General features: G+C 43.8%; 3 long non-coding RNA genes across 4 annotated transcripts in view; 2 read left to right on the forward strand and 1 right to left on the reverse strand.

The window, feature by feature from the left end:
- Nucleotides 1-13,917, forward strand: part of LOC132219748 (uncharacterized) — an 801,764-nt gene that overhangs the window by 420,346 nt on the left and 367,501 nt on the right. The gene's annotated exons all lie outside the window — the stretch shown is intronic.
- The window catches only part of LOC132219749 (uncharacterized), a 122,666-nt gene that overhangs the window by 98,433 nt on the left and 10,316 nt on the right, over nt 1-13,917 (forward strand). The gene's annotated exons all lie outside the window — the stretch shown is intronic.
- Nucleotides 1-13,917, reverse strand: part of LOC132219750 (uncharacterized) — a 43,523-nt gene that overhangs the window by 11,693 nt on the left and 17,913 nt on the right. The gene's annotated exons all lie outside the window — the stretch shown is intronic.

A 13,917-nucleotide genomic window follows, 5' to 3' on the forward strand; every position in this document is an offset into this window, starting at 1 on the left:
CAGTTCCCGCCCCACCCTCCGCCCTCACTCCCCGCCCACTGTCCTCATCCATAGGTGCACGATTTTTGTCCAGTCTCTTCCCGAATCTCCCACACCCCTTTCCCCCCCAAGAATACTCAGTCCATTCCCTTTCTATGTCCCCGATTCCATTATAATCACCAGTTCATTCTGTTCATCAGATTATTTATTCACTTGATTCTCAGATTCACTTGTTGATAGATGGATATTTGTTGTTCATAATTTGTATCTTTACCTTTTTCTTCCTCTTCCTCTTCTTAAAGGATACCTTTCAGCATTTCATATAATCCTGGTTTGGTGGTGATGAACTCCTTTAGCTTTTCCTTATCTGAGAAGCTCTTTATCTGACCTTCAATTCTGAATGATAGCTTTGCTGGATAAAGTAATCTTGGTTGTAGGTTCTTGGTATTCATCACTTTGAATATTTCTTGCCACTCCCTTCTGGCCTGCAAAGTTTCTGTTGAGAAATCAGCTGACAGTCGTATGGGTATTCCCTTGTAGGTAACTGAGTTACTTTCTCTAGCTGTTTTTAAGATTCTCTCTTTATCTTTTGCTCTTGGCATTTTAATTATGATGTGTCTTGGTGTGGTCCTCTTTGGATTCCTTTTGTTTGGGGTTCTCCGCGCTTCTTGGACCTGTAAGTCCATTTCTTTCACCAGGTGGGGGAAGTTTTCTGTCATTATTTCTTCAAATAGGTTTTCAATATCTTGCTCTCTCTCATCTTCTGGCAACCCTATAATTCTGATGTTGGTATGCTTGAAGCTGTCCCAGAGGCTCCTTACACTCTCCTCGCATTTTTGGATTCTTTTTTCATTTTGCTTTTTCGGTTGGGTGTTTTTTGCTTCCTCGCATTTCAAATCATTGACTTGATTCTTGCGCTCCTCTGGTCTGCTGTCGGGAGTCTGTATAATATTCGTTATTTCAGTCCGTGTATGCTTAATTTCTAGTTGGTTCCCCAATATAACATCGAGGGTCTCATTAGTTTTCTTGTAGAGCTCATTAAGTTTATCGGCGGCTTCTAAACAGTTCTTGAGAGACCTTAAAAGTGTGGTTCTGAACTCTATATCTTCCTTTGACAATTTTGTCCTGTTTCTTTGTCTCCGCATTTTGTTATGCTTCCTTGGTGCACCCCCTAGTGGTCTTTGTTCGCAGTCTTATAGTTAAATCTTGATTGTTGTAGCTAATTCCAGGGAGGGTTTGACCTCCAGGCCAAGTGGCTATGAGAATCAGTTGTGTCAGCAGTGAGAGAACTTCTGTCCTCTAGGGAGGTGCTAATCTAGCCTTTGCCTGAGGCTATCCGGCAAATGCCTCTGTGCAGGGCTTGGGCGTGGCGGGTCGCACAAGATCAACAGGGTGGGCCGGAGAGAGCAGTTATGGCAGCTCTCAGTCCTGTCCCCAGGGGCTCTGCCTCTCTGAGTCCCAGCACCCGCTGCAAAGCTCGGAGAGAAAGCTGCACGCGCTCTGACCGAAGCCAGACAGTCCCGCTTCTCCGCTTCTCCCGTTTGAGTCTGGGTCCCTAAAGACTCGCCTGTATCTGGAGCTCAGAGTCTGCGACTCCCTCCCGAATGAAAACGCCAACCGCGCCCTCCGCCTCCAGCCCACTCCGCGCACTCCGCACCTCAGAATTTGACTTCAGCACTGCGGCTCCTCTGAGTGTCCGTATGCGTTTCTCTTTCCTCCTAGTTGTAGGACTTCCACTCAGCCAGCGTTCCTGTGGTTCTGGGTGATGTCCCTTCCGTCTTTTAGTTTCACTTTTGAAGTAGTTGTTCAAAGCAGCAAATTACGGCGTTAACCTATGCCGCCATCTTGGTTCTCCCTGAATGCAATTTTTGAAGGTGTGAATGTGCCGCTGTTTCACAGCATAGTAACCCCGGTAGGTGTAAGCACAGTACATTTGTCTATCTTGAGCCATCAGAAAGGAATGGAGAATGGAAGTGGGATTGTATGGCCTTGCTGCACAGCACAGATAGGAAATATGATGAAGGGCTAGGACAGGCTTAAATTTGTGGCATCTTTAATTAAACTTTATCTTGTTCAATGGCAGTGTTTGAATATAGGTTTCTTTTGAGCTGGGGACTTTATTCCAAGAAAATGCACACATTCACATAACCATAAAACACTGTCTATGATTCTAGGGGAATTAGTTTTTGAAGTTCATGCATGGATTCTTATAAGTGAAGAACTTTTGATCTAGTCTTCACTGGCACCTGGGCTGGGATTTGCTTGAGACATCTATGTTGAAATCTATAAAAGTACTTTCCCAAGACCCCAAGACTTGTGAATATTAAATTCTGAGAACATAGGACTGTTACATGACAATTCAACCAGAAATGCAATCCGCAGACCTTTTCACTTGAATAATGCTTTGGAAAAAGTTTCTGATAAAGAGCCTCTTTTGACATCCCCAGGGATGAAGTTTTGACAAGTGCTGCTCAGAATGATGCTATTGGCAGATGAGTTGTGGAAGGAGTTAGGAATATTAATAATGGCTTGGTGTCACAGAGAAGTGTCTGGCGTGGAGACTGATGACTAAGGACTATTTAATAATTTTGTCTGTTACTTACAAGATGCCACAGTAGGGATGCATAGGGAATATAAAGATTATATAATTCAAAATGACTTTAACAAATTAGTTGCTGAGAGCAACTAATGAGGTGAATTAGAAAATTGAAAGTTATCATTTAGGATGATAACATTAATTCCATTAATGGAAATACATTGAATAGATCACTATCTTCCCCGTTGGCTAAACCACTTCTGAGGATACTGTTGGCAGTTCTGTCTAAAAGGCATCAATGAATTGAAGCCAGTGCAGATGTGAGCATCCAGTATGAGGGTGGTCAGTGCTTAGGGTTGAGTTGGTCCGAAAATCATGAAGACTGGCTAAAAGTCAATCATGAGATGAAGGACTTTTTCCAAGACTCAAGAAGACTTGAGATATAAATCTGCTCTCAAATACTTGCAGAGTCTGTATTCTGGGTGGCTCCTCAAAGTGAGCCTCCAGCTTGTGAATGGAAGTAATAAAGAAATATCTAATTTTTCTCAGAAAATAAAAGTCCCCACTAGGTTCCTCAGTATGTACTAGCTAATGACCTGTCTGAGTGTCTAGTGGGCTCCCGTCGTCATTTGCATTTACAGGGTAGCCATTGGCTAGGTTTCCTAGAGAAATAATGTTACCATTCTGTGGGTGATTAGGTTGAGAATTGCTAACGCCTTTAGGTCCTTACAACTCTAATACTTTGAATCTGTGATTTAGTCTAAATCTTAAAATGTCAGTCAAGCAAAAGGACTTGTATTGAATGGTTAAATGATAAGTAAAATGATGACTCATAATGATTCACACATTTTAGAAATCAGTGTCCTATGATGGTGGTATAGAACATATAAGCTCTATGTAGAACTAGGTATTTCATAAATATTTCTAATAAAACATATATTATTTGCTGAATGTCTGTATACGCCAGGTGTTCACATGGCACGTATGAGGTAGATGGGACATTATTTCTGATGTATAGAATTTAAGTACAGATGTTAACTATGCATAACAAGTGATGGCATGGCTAACAATCAGAACCAAATCTTTACCAAGCTACCATACTGATGCCTCTGAATTTTTCTGGGACTTGGATTCCTGGGGCTATAAGATGTTGGGGTTGGCATACCTAGTCTTTAGTAGGAGTCTCTATTTTTGCCCATTTATTGTGGATCATTTTCACTGCTCGAATTCTTTAAACGTTAATGGGGCCTACACAAATGCCTGAACTTGACAAACATTTGAAAAGCAAACATCAATGAGAAACATATGAAACCCTTTAGTGGGCCCTCAGGAGTCTTCCTAAGTGAATCAGAAGAAGCTGAGAATGGGCCGTTTAGCTGACCATTAGCACACACTCTGAAAAGAGCCATAGATGTGATGCTTTATAAAGCAGACTGGCATTCGTTAAAGGTCACTCTCCACTGAATGTTTGCACTTATGTCTAAGACACAAGATGGCCCTCTACCTCGTTCCTCCAATTGGTCTGTTCCATGATCAATATCAGAGTCTAGACTAGGACGGCTACAGAATCTTCCGCTGCTTAATTTCCCATAAGATTAACTGGACTTCCTGAAGCGTCCGAGGTGGCATGAGGAGGAAATGCATCGGGGTGACCAATGTCCTGATGCCACATTAAGATGCACAATTAACAGAGCTGAGTGCTTCCTGTTATTTTTACTATTCTACTGGAATCCCCCAGAAAAAATGTTTGTATCTTACCAAATAAAGAAAATGCTGCGAGAGTGAGTCGCAGAGCCCTGCATTTGAAGGAAAGTCAGAGGGATCTGGCCTTTCACACTTGGTCTAGCGATGATCTGAAAGTGTCAGACTCTTGCAGCCTTTGTTTCTCTGGTGGGCCTTCTTTTAAGGCTCTGCTCAGTCTCAGCCTTGAACTAAAGTTATCTTTGAGACTCAAAAGAACCCCAGGGAAGTCCCTTTAGAGACAGAGCACCAAGTTCTGAATCCTGCTAATCCTACCAGGCCCAGTGTCTTCAGTCCCCGTGACTGGCCTCTGCCAGGCTTGATATTGTGTCTCATTTATACCGAGGCTTTTAGGTACTTAGCTCTCTTCTTTGCTCTATGTCTGAATCCTGTCTTTGAAGACTAGGTCCTTGGGGCTCCAGTGAAGCTGACTCCCTGCTGCTGTGTATCTCTGAGCTGCATCACTGTCCCATATTTCACTTAGATTTTTCATCACCCGAGCAGCTAATTCCAAGTGTTACATTATCTTTATTGAAAGATCTAAGTGATGCCGGTTTCTTGGCTAGACACTGCTAGGTACATACCCAAAGCACTTTACATAAATTACTCTGTTCAATTCTCGACCTGATCAGTGGGTGAGATCGTTGGGTAGGAACTATCATAATTACTACCCGTCTTCCAGTTGAGAAAATTCCATTGAGAGAATGTAAGTGACTCATTTGACGTTAAATAACTAATACGTGGTGGCATCCAGGTTTGAGTCCTAGCAATCTGACCCCAGGAAACACACTGCCTGACCTTTAAGTTGTATTGTCTCATTTGAATAAGTGGCTGGAGTTTCATTTTTCCTATGCTTTGACCTATAGTTTGCTTTTCTGAAGTCTGCACCTCTTACTTTTTTTCCAGCTTCTAAAAATAACCTTGATTATAAGATTTGCCATTTCTGGGTCTGGCACCTAATGGATTTTCCCTCCTCCCACCCCCATAGTCTGCTCTCAGCATGGCATTCGTTTTTTCAAGGCTGAGATGATAAAACTCCCTGAGTCTTGTCCAAGGCCACACAACTGAAAGACAGAAAAGGCCATTTTCAAATCCAGGCTAATTTGAGTTTCAGCTCCAGCGTCATCATTTTCAAACAGTATTGCGCAGAGTAACTTCTTTGCCTTTATAAGTAGGAAATGGAGATACACCACTGGCTGCTAAGGAGAGTAGTTAACATACACAGTTCCTTGCACATAAGTGGGACTTGACTGTTAGCTGTTATTAATAATAATACACCAGATTTACCAGTTTGTTCAACTGCTTATTTGACATTTTCATTTGGTCACATATTTTAAACTTATTATTCTCTTTCTCCTCTCTTTTTTTTTTTCTCTTAAATATATTTTATTGATTTTTCACAGAGAGGAAAGGAGAGAGATAGAGAGAGTTAGAAACATCGACGAGAGAGAAACATCGATCAGCCGCCTCCTGCACATCCCCCACCAGGGATGTGCCCGCAACCCAGGTACATGCCCTTGACCGGAATCGAACCCGGGACCTCTCAGTCCGCAGGCTGATGCTCTATCCACCGAGCCAAACAGGTTTCAGCCTCTTTCTCCTCTCTTATCTGTTCTTTATTCAATGTTTCTGTTTCAGTAAATAGCATCACCATCCATTCAATTATCCAGAGTGACTCAATCCTCTTCCTAAATTTCCATCCACAGTCGGTCATGAAACTCATATGTGTCCATATAGGGTGACTGATTCATCCTGTTTGTCAAGAACTACCCTAGTTTTGACACTGAAAGTTCCCTATTTGGAGGAACGGGGAAGGTTGATCATTCCACATCTACCTCTATACAATTCTCAAATAATTTTCCTTCTCCTGATTCCTAATCTATCATTTTATAGTGGCTTCCCAGGGCACCCCAAAGTTGGAGGGAGCCCTAAAGGGAATACATGACATTTCACCAGATAGTGGCTGGCTAGAGGGCATTTTGCAGAAGGCTGGTCTAGGGTTTTCGATATAAGGTTAAGGCAGGATATAGTTGGTCCAAAGGTCTTTGGGCTTGAAATCATTGGAACTGGGACCCAAGGTTTAACTTCACTGACTATGGGGTCTCAGCTGCTTAATATTCCCGAGCCCATTCCCACATCTGTGAAAAAGAGTTGTACCTGTCTTCTTTCACAGGCTCATGGAAAATCAGGTGAGATGAAATATTTTTCATAAAAAGTGGACTCTTGGCTAGAGTAAGTTGAATACATGTGGAAGTACTATGTAAACCCTCAAATACAATATAAAATATAGTGTGGCATTACCATTACAATAATTATTACGGGAAATTGAAATGACACCGGAGAAGAAGGGGAGACCATGGTGACTCCCTTTCGGGTATTCACCTGAGTGTACCACCTCTGATTTGTATTCCTAGAAGGAAGAATGCGGAGGCCTACATACTAAGACATATTGACTCCAGCCCACATTTGCATATTATGGATTGCCACTAGCATGGACTGAGGGAAAATCTTTATGGGGGAATGGTGCTGTTGCAGCAGGCTGTGCTATGGCAGCTTTTAGTCTCCCATTCCTGAATATTTCAACCTTTTGCGGGGAGGGAGGGAGGAAATATTTCAAGTAAACTGCCTAAAATTGCCACATCGAAACAACAAAATGCAATGTGTGGATCTTGTTTAGTCCTGATGCACATAAACCAACTGTATGAAGCCATCTTCTAGATAATTAGAACAATTTGAGTGTGGCCCGTGTATAACATGAAGTGACGGCTGTGGGTTTTACTAGGTGCATTACTGTCACGGTGTTAGGGAAACCATACAAACAAAGCATGACCTTACCATTCAGAAATTCATACCAAAGCATTTACACATGAGATGATGCAGCATCTGGGATTTGCTTTAAACCAATCCAGCAGGCAAAGAAACAAACAAACAGAACCAGGAAGGGCAGTGATGGGCGAGAGGTGATACTGGCAAAATGATGAGTGTTGTTGAAGCCGCGTGCTATGCGGGAGATGATTCGAGTATTCTTTATATGTTAGAACATTTCTATAAGAACAGAACTCCAGTGATGTTTATGTAAGTGGGTGAAGTCATCCTGGGGGTGTGAGGCGCTTCTAGAAAGGCTCTGTGTACTTTTGGAAACATCCTAAGCGGCTCATGCCAAGAAGGGAATTGTTGTGCCTCAAACTGGAGCCCCTTCCTTCTGAGAGTGTGACTGAGATGAATGCCAAGTGTGTGATCCCAGCCGAAGTGATGTATTAGAAAAATACGGTCAGTTCTAATTCATGGAAGGAGAAGTAGGAGAAAGTGATGAGAAGCAGACAGCTGGCCCTCAATCATTAAAATTAATTTGATAGTCAAGCCTTTCTCTGATCACCCCCCTCTCTCTAATGCTAGCACCTTTTCCCCCATGACTCTTGAATGCTCTGACATCCTGTATGCCTATTTATTTAAATATGTGTAAGTATATTCATATGCATGCTTAACTCACAAATATCCCTTGTCAGGGACATGCAGACAAATGGTTTACCCAAAGCTGTGGGAACATGTAAAGGTTCTGGAAATGGCATACGGAGCTGAAAGGATATTAGTGATAATTAATGATAAAAACTGATGCATTTGTTGATTCATTTATTCATTCAACCAAATTTGAGTGCCTATATGTATTTATGTGTTAGGCACTGGAACTCAAATGATGAATCACTCATGAAATTTGCAGGATAATGATCCTGGGACTCTACATCTTGTTATAAATGAAGAAATGGAGGACTGAAGAAAGAAAACCATGACTGTGTGTGTGTGTGCTGTGTGTGTGTGTCTGAAATCACACATTGGGCAAAATACTGATATTCACAACAAACACAAAACAAACAAAAAAGCCTAGTCATGATCCACACATGCATCCAATCTTATAGCCAAACTAAGCTATTTTTCTATTCTCTAAATAGGTCACCCAATTTGACGCCTCCACATCTACTTTCCTCCCTGAGTTGGCTTCCCTTCTCCCTACTCAAAAAGGCCAGGTTGCTCAGTTTGTTAGAGCGTTGTCCTGATTCACCAAGTTTGTGGTTTCAATTCCTGTTCAGGGCACATGAAAGAATCAATCAATGAATGCATAAATAAGTAAAACAGCAAATCAAAGTCTCTCTCTCTCTCTTCATTCAAGCAATAAATAAAATCATACAATTTTTAAAAAGCCAACTCCTCTTTATTCTTACAAAACCTGGAGTACATGTTGCCACATCTCAATCTTGCTGTGATGCTCCCTTTCCTGTTACCCAGAGGGATGATGGGCTCCCTCATCTGTATTCTCATGGCGCTCTGTTCAGATATGCCATGTAAAGGCTGTGGTATCTAAGACCTGTGTTGAATTTTTTTTTCTCTTATATGTCTGGCTTGCTTGTTGAACTCATATCTGATGCATCAATGTAACATCAATGCCTAAGACAATGCCTGACTGGTAGTAGGTGCTCAATAGGTGTATAGTGAATAAATTAGTAAGTTAATTCATGAGATATATCAAATGAGCCTCTTTGATAAGGTTTATTCCCCTGAGAGCAGTATACAACATTTTTTTTTCTTTTTTAAGCCAAAGTAATCAGATTCCAAAGTTGGAAGAGATCTTAGAGGTCATCTATTCCAACACCAAAATTGAGCTTTGGAGTACATATCATGATAGACTGGGCTTTCCTGGTTGGCAAAGAATGAATTGCCTTGTTATGTTTTGATTACTTTAATGATTCTGTGTCAATAGATTAAGAGAGAAAATAGGAGAACCGGGACATGTGAGAGGGAGTGGCAGGGAGAAGCCAAGGCAAAGTTAAACATTTACAAAGGGGCTTATCTGGCCAGGGAATGGTCACATACTATCCTAATGACCCCTGGTTAGTACTTAGCCCCTCCCCCAACTCCAATACCTTACCCGGCTCTGCTCCTTAAGTTTTTCAATGGATGGCACTTGTTAACGTTGAGCATGCAATAGCCCCTGCTTACCGCTCATGCCTGCTGCCTATTATCTTCTGGCTCCTGACTTGGTGTTTCTTTCCCTACACACATTTATACCTCACGGATTTATCACATACATAGCAAGCACTGAGTTTTTGGCTGCACACACGATGCTTTAGAGCAGTGCTTATCAAACCATGTCTGGTGAAGGACTGGTTTTTCAATTTCTAATCACTCACGGATCTATGTGTGGTCCTACTGTGCATCACCAGTATGCACCCCAAATCACATGAACTTTGCCTTGTGGGTTCGACAACACCAGAACTGCTCATACTCTTGCATGCCAAACAAACAGCAAATTGTTATAAAATTTTCCAGTGTTTACCCTCATTTTCTACACTTATCTCATCACATACTGGTAACAGGTCATGGACTGGCACTGTCTCCAGACCAGAGTTTGAGGAGCGGTGGACTCTGGTATCCATTGGCCTGGGTTTGAATTATAGCTCTATCTTTCTCAGGCTTTCTGGGTCTCAGTTTTGTCCCCTGCAAAATGGTGATATTTACAGCAGCCCCATGAAGGGCTGTTGTAAAAATGACATGAGTTTATGCATGTAAATGGCTGAGAACAGTGCCTGGCATGGAGTCAGTATTCAATAAATGTCAGCTCTTATTCTTACCACTTGACCTTTTCTCAGTCAGGAACACTCCCTTCACTTCATGGTTACTGACTCTCACAGCCCAGAGTCACGGGGAGTACAAGAGAGAGAGGCTGCCAGGATGGCCTGGGGGGGGGGGGAGCAGGATATGTGTCTAGGGACTAAGAGGGTCTCTTCCTCTTTCCCTCTAAGCAGCAGTGGGGGTTATTTTGTGCCTCCATCAGTAGAAGGAAAAAGGACCCATTGTCCTAGGCGTGAATGGCTGAAGTTGAAAAGGTATATTTTTTTCTGGCTTAGAGATTCCTGGTGATTCTCTCCATTTTGCAATGAAGTTTTCACCTCTGGATGAAACTCAGTGTGTCCCAGAAGAGATAAGAATGTCTGCATAAAAGACAATAAAATCACCAGGCACCATCCTGGGAGAGAGCAAGTAGAAGGACTCACAAATGGAACAGATTTAAGGGCCACCTACATCTTCATTACGCAAATACTCCAGTTCTAAAAAGGACACTGCCCTCCCCCCACGCCCTACCTGATACAGATGACAGAGAGAAGTCCAGGATCAGAGAACAACGGAAAGATAGCTTAAAGATATCCTCCAGAAAGCTGACTGTGTTTGTTTGATTCACTGATAAATTCCCAATGTTCAGCGCTCAGCAGATCAGCCGCTGCACCCTAAACACTCCATAGAGGTTTGTAGTATAAAGGAAGTCACCTGGTTTCAACTCCTGTTCTACACATCTTCCCATCTTTGCAATTATGGTCCCTATCTGTACAGCAATGCAGAGTTTAAGAGCCCCTTCATATCTCCGATCTTATATATTTGCAATGATCTCACTTATTTCTGCTTACTTCCTAGTTTTTAAGAGAACTTCCCTCCCCAAGCATGAAAGCCTCTTCCCCTATCCCTCCTGAGGCAGGTCAGGGACTCAATTCAAGGAACTTATTTTCTGAGTGCCTAATGGGCACCAGGCACTCCAGCTAGACGCTAAAAAGCAAAGGAGAACTGAACAGCCAACAACTCCAGCAGGTAGCAGTGACTGGAAGGGTAGGGAAAGGAAGTTACCACGTGGATTTCCTTCTTTTCCTTCTCAACACAGCACTCAGAGCATTTGCAGAAATAGATGTGACTCACATGGGGACTGACCACACAGCTGATTCACAAGATGGTCTGCCTTGGTATTAATGGTAGGAGAGAAGGAACTGTGGGCACTTCCTCTGGCACAAATCGGAAGTAAACAGTGGTTTATTCAGGAAAATATTAGTCATGCCCTTCCTTCTGCTAGCAATGGCTGACAATGGAAATGATGGATGCTGACTTAGAGTTCAGAGATTGCTTCTTAATTATTTTATGCGATTAGTCAGAAGGACTGATTCACTAAAAGCCTTGCTTTAGAGTGAGTTGCCTGCCCTGTAGTATCTGAAGCTCTGATTTATTAGAAATAGGAGTTAAATAATCTCTAATAATTGTAAACTCCCCTCTTTAAGCCAGAGATTTGGATTGGTGATTGTAGGAGGTATCTATGGGCTTAATTCAGTCATTATCTTCTTAGAAGATGGAGAATGGATATGGTTGTATTTTCTGGTGGCACTGACTCATGTAGACACACTCATGCTGAATTAAATCCCTAAAAAAAATGGAAGGTTAGGATGGGGGAATATATATATATATATATCCTCCTATCTAATAAAAGAGAAAAATGGTAATTGGCGTACGACGATACCCCTTTCATTGGCTAATCAGGGCTATATGCAAATTAACTGCCAACTATGATTGGCAGTTAACTGCCAACTAAGATTGGCAGTTAACTGACAACAAGATGGCGGTTAATTTGCATATGTAGGCTCAATGCAGGGAGGTGAAAGGGAAAGCAGGAAGAAGCCCCCTGCCACTGACAGTGATCAGAAACCCAGGGGGGAGCTAAGAGCTGGGGGGCAGGGCAAAGGCGGCCCTGGGGCCGCCTTTGCCCTGCCCCCCAGCCATGATCGGAGAATCAGGCGCCTTTTCCGCCCTGGCCAGTGATAGCAGGATATAGGGGTGGAGCCAGCGATGGGAGCTGGGCACGGTCGAAGCTGGCAGTCCCAGGAGCTAGGGGTCCCTTGCCTGGGCCTAAAGTGTAGCCCACGATCGCGGGGCCGCTGCAGCTGCCGGTCCCCGCTGCCCGGGCCGGACGCCTAGGCCAGAGGCCTCAGGCCTGGTCAAGGGGCCGATCCGGTGATTGGTGATCGGAGGGTGATGAGGGTCAACTCCTCTGGCCCAGGCATCAGGCCTGGGCGGGGGGCGGAGCCAGGGATTGGGGGGATATGATGGTCCCCTTGCCCAGGCCTGAAGCCTGGGTCAGAGGCGTCAGGCTTGGGCGGGGGGTGGACCAAGCGATCAGAGGGAGATGGGGGTCCCCTGCCCAGGCATGATTCCTGGGCCAGAGGCCTCAGGCCTGGGTGGGGGCCAGAGCCAGTGATCAGGGGGAGATGGGGGTCCCCTGTCCAAGCCTGACACCTCTGGCGCAGGCGTCAGGCCTGGGCAAGGGGCCGATCAGGCGATCGGAGGGTGATGGGGGTCAACGCCTGAGGGCTCCCAGTATGTGAGAGGGGGCAGGCTGGGCTGAGGGACACTCCCCCACACACACACCCAGTGCACGAATTTCGTGCACCGGGCCCCTAGTATATATATATTTAAATATATTTTATTGATTTTTTCACAGAGAGGAAGGGAGAGGGATAGAGAGTTAGAAACATCAATGAGAGAGAAATATCAATCAGCTGCCTCCTACACACCCCCCACTGGGGATGCGCCTGCAACCAAGGTACATGCCCTTGACCGGAATCGAACCTGGGACCCTTCAGTCCGCAGGCTGACGCTCCATCCACTGAGCCAAACCAGCCAGGGCAGGATTATATTTTTTTTAAAGAATCATCCTAGTTTTCCATGGCTTAACCAACTGACTGAGGATATATATTTATTTCTCCAAATGAATTGTTCTGCCATAATGAAAATTCAACTATGAGAAAGTAATTTGAGTTCCTCTGGGTTCAGCTATACAAGGGATATTCCCTCATGAGGTGTGGGTAAAGAAAGGAGGCACAAGCATATTCTTATGTCTACTACAGATCAGGGGCTGTATGGATAGAAGCTCACGTAATGCTTCAAATTCTTCTGTAAATGAAGAAACAGATGTCCAAAGTGATTGTGTAACTTACCCCAGGGTCAAGCAGCGAACAATATGTGGTATGTGATGAAGTCAGCATTTGAACCCTAGGGCTACAGGCAGTTTCATCATACTACACTGCCCCCCAAAACCTTCATGTGACTCAGTTGGTATCTCTCTTTATCTTGTAATGATACTCAGCTAAGTACAGGCATTGGATAACTAGGAGAGTAGGGGTGAAAAGAAGAGAAACAGATGTTCCACTCTTCTGCCTTCCCACCCAGCAAAGTACCAACTTTGGAAACAGGTTACAATCTGTCTTCTTAGCTCCTAAGCCTGGGAAATGAGCACCATCAACCCAACGCCTGCTGAGCCTCCAGGCTCCAACAGCCCTTTGGTCAGCTCTTGCTTCTCTCCCTCAGTGATGCTTCAGACCTTGACCTCTCCCCCTTCTAGCATCTTGGCAACCTCTTCTCAGTGGAAAACCTTGCCCCTGAGATCGTCTGAAATGAACACCTCAGTGCTCTTCCATGCTATCTCTGTCCACTTCCATTTTTTCTTTCTTTTCTCCAGGCTGAGAAGGTGAGGTTTTCCTCCACACAATCGAAACTAACTCTTCCTTATGTGCTCTTGATCCTACCTCTTCGACTGGCAGCTCTGGGATCTGCTCTATATAGTATTCTCTTTCTCAGATTCCCAAATTTTCCTTCCAGTTGCTCCCTCCCACTCCACCTTTTGCCTTTCTCAGTATGCACTCATCAAAGAACACATACTCTGAGACCTGTAATCTTCTGGGAGGGGTGTGGTGGGCTGCGATATCTCCCAGGAAGCAAACTACTTCTTTCCACTCTGGTCAATATAAAACTGCCTTCCTCATAGTTTTGCCGAAGATTGGCCTTGACACTGCCTATGT

Source organism: Myotis daubentonii, chromosome 17, assembly GCF_963259705.1.
Source record: "Myotis daubentonii chromosome 17, mMyoDau2.1, whole genome shotgun sequence".
Lineage (NCBI taxonomy): Eukaryota > Metazoa > Chordata > Mammalia > Chiroptera > Vespertilionidae > Myotis > Myotis daubentonii.